Source organism: Corylus avellana, chromosome ca7, assembly GCF_901000735.1.
Source record: "Corylus avellana chromosome ca7, CavTom2PMs-1.0".
Lineage (NCBI taxonomy): Eukaryota > Viridiplantae > Streptophyta > Magnoliopsida > Fagales > Betulaceae > Corylus > Corylus avellana.
In genome coordinates this window covers 1,018,210-1,024,495 of record NC_081547.1, presented here as the reverse complement: position 1 = coordinate 1,024,495, position 6,286 = coordinate 1,018,210, and positions in this window count along the sequence as shown.

The following is a 6,286-nucleotide window of genomic DNA, read 5'->3' as shown; positions in this document are numbered from 1 at the left end:
TTGAGAGTAACCATTTTTATAATTCAAATTAAATTTGAAAGAATCTAACGATGTATACGATGATGTAACAACATAGTTAATATATACATGGTTAGATACTTTAAAATTTAGTTTATATTATGAAATGGTTCTTCTTCAACAAGTAAAATGAAGATTATCGGATGGGATCTTGTTTCGATTACTTACTGTGTTTCTCTAAACAGCTCATTTATTGGACTGTCTCAAAAATCATTTCATTTAGTGGACCATCTAAAAAGTTATTGTTTTTGGTGACCTCTTTCTTAGCCCATGTGCTAATAAATTATTAGGATGGACTATTTATTTAGTCAATTCTAAAATGTTTTCAAGCTTTATCTTAGATTGTGATGTTTACATAATTAGAATCTATATGTAGAATATCTCCTTTTATTATCATTATTATTAATAATACAATCTCAGCTATAAAAGAAAAAGAAAAATATGCATTAATTCCATATTATTGGAGCTATATATGTTATTATATTTAGTCAACAAAAAGCAGCGAAATATATATGGTTTGGCTTAACATGCGTCAATGGGAAAGACCGAAAGATACAGAACAAATAAATGTCAAATCTTGCAGAATGTTAGTGGGCTCATCAATGGCAAGCTGTAAGTGCACGTCTCCGAAAGTAAACCAGCACTTACCGAGTTGGCAAATCATGTGGAATATTTCGAGTTCAAATCTAAATAATTGCATTATCTTTGATAGCTAAACACGTATGGATTGCTAAATATCATTATGAATGATGCCACCTTTTGTCACAGTTTGTTTTCATAATTAATTGCTTCTGCTTTTCCTTTTATCACCCTTTTCTTTTTCATATAAAAAAGTCTCTCAATATAGTGTTGAAGCAAATTTTCAGATCATCTGACTACAAATTTTTAAAAAATTATTGAGATGACATCTGCCGGAGGAGAGCCAACATATTACAGTTTCCTCTCCTAAAACTATTTCTCTGGCTTTCCTCCGGCCGTTATCACTCTGGTAACTTTTCCTTTGTCTTCACGATAATCTGCCGTCTCAAAATTTGCTTCTAACTTGTTACAAGCACACTATTTAAGCACCATATGTAAGAAAAGCACACACAAACCTCAGTCTCCTTTTTGGAACTGTTAATATTTAATGCTTCGTTAACTTTTCCAGGTGTAGGGTTGCCTTGATGAATAGCTGCAGAAAGAAGGGTACATTTAAATTACTACGAGTCAAAAAGTGATATTTTCACCAGGAGGTGCTTAAATCAATGAATCTCAATGTCATTGCGAGAGAGAACCATTGGTGCAACATATTCTAATTATTTTTATGCTTCGCATGTGTTAGAGACAGTAAACATAAAATAATTAATTGCATTATCTCTGCTTGCTAAAAACATATTGATTATTATTACTAGAGAAACTGCTCCGCAAAATCATAAATATGATTATAAAAGATGCCAACTTTTGTTACAGTTTGTTTCCATAATTAATGAATAGCTTCATTTTTTCTGCATCAACGTGCAAACAATTTCTCATGAGTGCAAATAACTCTTTGGGCCACACTTGAGGCAAAGTTAAATCTAATTGAATCTGTGTGGGTGAGAAATTTGTCCTGTGTACACGAAATGAACTGCAGCCTTGAAAGTTTTACATCATTATTATTTATTTATTTAAAAAAAAAAAACAAAAACAAAAAAAAGCAACAAAAAAATGGTAAGATTTTGAATTTGAGATGATAGGAACAAAGCAAGAGACTGTAGTGGGCAGAGGCAAAACGCAAAAATAATAATGTGGTCAACCCGGCAAGAAGCATGTTCGTCCTCTCAAGTCTTGGCTCTTCTATCAAGGGCTCTTACACCATACAGAAACATTATATTTATCCGTACACACTCTGTCGCCATGGCATGCGTACTTGTCCTTTCCTACAAAAGGAATAAAACATCTGATCGCTAATGTACAAGTTTCTGCTGCCTAGCTCGCTGTGTCCAAGTTTTTTTTTTTTTTTTTGTCATGACTCTGCTCTTTCAAGGAGGGGGCTTGTTTTGCTTAATACGATTTGGATATGGTGCAATTAATTGCACAATAAGGATAATTAATGTGAGAGGATAGGTGAGCTTCCCATTTGTCTGTGCAGATATTTGAGCAACCTAAACAAGACCCGACATATGTTGCCCCAAATAAAAGTAAAATTCTGTATATTTCAAGTGAAATAAAGATAAATCATTTTAGGGTTCAAGTTAGATTTGATAATATTTAATGGTATATATGGTGTCATGTAATTTAAAAATAAAAATATAGGTATTATATACACAGTTAGATGCTGTGAAGTTTAATTTAAAGCATAAATTGAGAGCATCATGTTCCGTCTAAATAGGTGCATGGTTCACCCACTTTCTCACATTAATTTTTTTGTATCACATATAATACAAACAACTAATGTATTTAATTTATATTTTGTGAGTAGCATGTGATTTTCTTATGATCATGTTAGTAGAGTAGAAAGAGTAAAAAAAAAAAATTTGTCGCACGAGTAATTATTATTCACTAATAAAAACAATATTAAATATTTTGAAATGTCAAATATTAAATCAGGAAACAATTAAGAAATCAAAACTCATAACCATTTAAAAAAAGAAAAGAAAGAAAAGTTGATGATCTTCATTAAGATAATCAAATTTAGAGTATAGAAATTCTAAACAAAAAGAGCAAACTGCTCTGAGGAGATAGTAACATAAATACACAAATTAATTTCTTCCATCCACACCCTATCCATCATCTCCCTGACTGCTTTCTTTGCTAATTCGTGAGCTGCGTTCGTTTCACATGCTTATTTCCCAACTCCTAAAAGAACCCAGAACCAATTTGATATCAGCCTAGACACCATTAGGCATTTAGTAATTAAGTTATATTTGACCAAAATTGTAAGCAAAAATAAGGGAGATTTATAAAGTTCAACAGTCGAGTGTTGTTACGATTGTATAACTTTTTTTATAAATTGACGTGACAGTCTATATTTAAGGAAATAATTATATAAAAAAATTAAACTTGTCAATTTACGTAATTAATCATGGTGCGGCACACTTGTTTACAATTGATCTCATGGTCAAAGAAAGAAAGTTAACTAATGCTACTCCGTCTCCAGCCTACCCTATCTCGCCCGCCAACAACCATTGCTCTAGTCCCCAAAGTAGTTCGCCAAGAAGAAAGCGCAGCTTAGGTCAAGCTTCCGTGGTAGAGAAGTTCTTATGTTGCATGATTAAAGTAGAGACTCTCTTCTCTATGTATTGACTGTTTTTTTATTCATACTCTTATTATTTAATCAATTGTGGACTATCATTGCCAATTTTTTTTAAAAAAATATATTGTAATAAAAAATGTTGAATTAAAAGCATTACTGATTTAAGGGCTAACTAATAGTATCCAACGGTAATTTTAAAAAATAAGAAATAAGAGAAGATCAAGGTGATGTTTTGTAAATGAGTTGGCCTAAATACTGTAGTTGATATAGATTAATATGAAAAATAAAAAGTAAGAATATTTTATATAAAAAGTAAAAAAGTGGTATAGAAAAGTGAAATTTTTTTGTTTTGTAGTAATTTTTTTATTTGAATAATAATAAAAAGTAATTAAGTGACATAAAAAATAAAAAAGTTAAAATGTTTTGATGTTAATTTTTTTAAAAAATAGTGATAAATAGTTTCTAGGCCAATTTCAAACTCTTTACCAAACAAGGCTCAAAAAAGAAATATAGCATTTTTCTTTATAAAACTAATTTTCAATTAAACAAATAGTTTTGGCCCGACACACATCAATCATGAGATGTCATAGGAATGATTAGTGTTTTGTAATGCATTTAAGGGTCACAAACAGTAAAAGATGATTAAGAAAAGTCAACGAAGTGATAATTTTACTCGAACAGTGTGGGATGTGGCTCCAGTCGGGGGACAAGGGCATGGTTACTGTGGTAAAATCCGAAAGCTTTGTCTCATTAAAGATCTTTTGCTTGACTTTTCAGGCTGTATTCTGCAAATCCCAGTCTAATCAAGTCGGGGCAGTAAAAGGGCCTACGCTAAGGACACCAAAAGCGCCTAAAAGCACACGGTTGGTGCGCAATAAATTTTCTACACCACAAGTCTTGTCAAACACACGTGTGGTCCTGCCACGTGGAGGATACTCGGTGGAGACCTATGGTCGCAATGATTAGCATGTGTGGCCACCCGCACGAGTGGTTCGTTGTACGTCGCCTCTTTTCTTTTTTTAAGCGTAACGTGGTCTTCATTTGTTTGTTTTGTGTTGTGTTGTCTTGGTTTAGACACGTAATGTGGATGTTACGATAACCAAGTAGTATAATTGGGCCACATAGACATCTTGGGAGCCCTTCGTTTTTTAAGAAAGTAAATAATGCCTTGTGCTTTAATGGGTTAGATCAATGGAATATGCCTTTCCATACGTAAGAAGCAATATGATTTTCTCAAATTCTATGAACAATTTTATAGTTAGAATTTAATATTGTTATATCTAATCATAAAAATGATATCATGTAATAAATATGTTAGTAAGTTATTTACGTCGTTAAATATAATAACATTAAATTATGACTATAAAATAATTTTTAATTAAATATTTATTTCAAGACCAAGATATCATATAAGAGTCGCACCTAAAGCTAACTGAAACAAGTAAATTATCCACAATCTCTTTTGTGTAGTCAGCTTAAATTTTCACTCAAATTAAGGCGGCCTAATTAGTAATTACAGGCCATCCCCTTCCGAGGAAGACAATATCTGCAATGAGAAAGCTCTCTCTCCCTCTCTCCGATGGGAGTCATGGGCACGGGCATGTGAACTTGGAAAGATAAAGAGAAAAGTAGAAAACGAGAATGCACGTGAAAAGCAATAATGTGAACCGCACGTGGTGTCTGGCAAAGATGACTGCGAGTAACGCAAGTGGAAAAATCGTGGTAAAGAGCCATCATCACTGAAGAACAAGAAACATGTAAGTTAATAAAAAAATAAAAAATAAAAAAAATAAAAATTAGTCCTTATAATTTAACTGATTTACAATTAACTCATTGTGGTATCGAAATGAACTTAAAGGTCCTTGAAGTATGCCAAAAAAAACAATTTAGTTTCTACAGTCAAATTCCGTCCACTAATTTAACAGATTATGTTAATGTGACACTGACTTAAATATGACAAGTATCACAATTTTATTGGTTCTAACGTTTCATGTTATCATAATCTGTTAAGTTAGTGAACAGAATTTGACCGTAGGGACTAAATTATTTTTTTGGCATACCTTAGGGACCTTTAAGTTTATTTTGATACGACAAGGAGTTAATTGCAAATCAAGTAAACCACAATGACTGATTTTGTATTTTTTTCCAAAAAAAAAAAAGGGTGCATTTTTAGCAGACTCATCAAATTTTACTTACCAAAATAACTAAAAGTAAATTTCTCTCTATTTTAACTACTCACTTTTTTAAAGCACTCCAACACCCTTACTATTTTAATTATCAACTTTCACTATTCAAATTAAATATTATTTTTTCAAATACTTCTTTATATATATTTTTGGCTGGGCTTCCTTTGTGCTAATGTGTGCTCCTTTTCTTTCCAATACTTTTCGCCAATTTTGATGTAACTTATCATCAGGCTTCGTCAATATTTTATAGCTAATATAGTACACATAATCTTGTAGGGAGCTTGTCCATTACTCTGTTAATTCCTACGTGAAGGATTCAAGGGTGAGAGAATGATGAGAGACTTTGCTATGGATAGGGGTCAATTATAAAAAAAATTCAGTAGGTAGAGACCACAAAGGCCCAAAAAAAAAAAAAAAACTCCCTTAATTTTTTTCCCCTTGTGTTGGAGCCATGGCCTACACCAGCCACTCCATTTTCGTCTCTGGCCATTATGGTCAATTGAATCTATGCCTTCTACCATTTTTTTTTCTTTTACTAAATATGCCTTCTACAATTCATTAGAAGAAAAACCACATTTCCCATTGTTTCTTCAAAATTGATAATATTAGTCCGTAGAAGAAATAACTAAAAATATTTATGGTAGGCTGGTAGCTAGCTATACTTTTCTGTGTGGCCACCGACTTATATATGTCTTTTATATTTTAAATATTGTGTATCCCTAAGGACCCTAGCCTTCAAGGAAAAACCCCAAAGCAGATAGTTTCGTATCTATTCAAGGAAGCATTTTCCAGAATAAAAGCTATCATTAATTTTTTTTTTTTTTTTCCAAAGAACAAGTCAGCAGAGGGAGAGTGGAAAAAAAAAAAA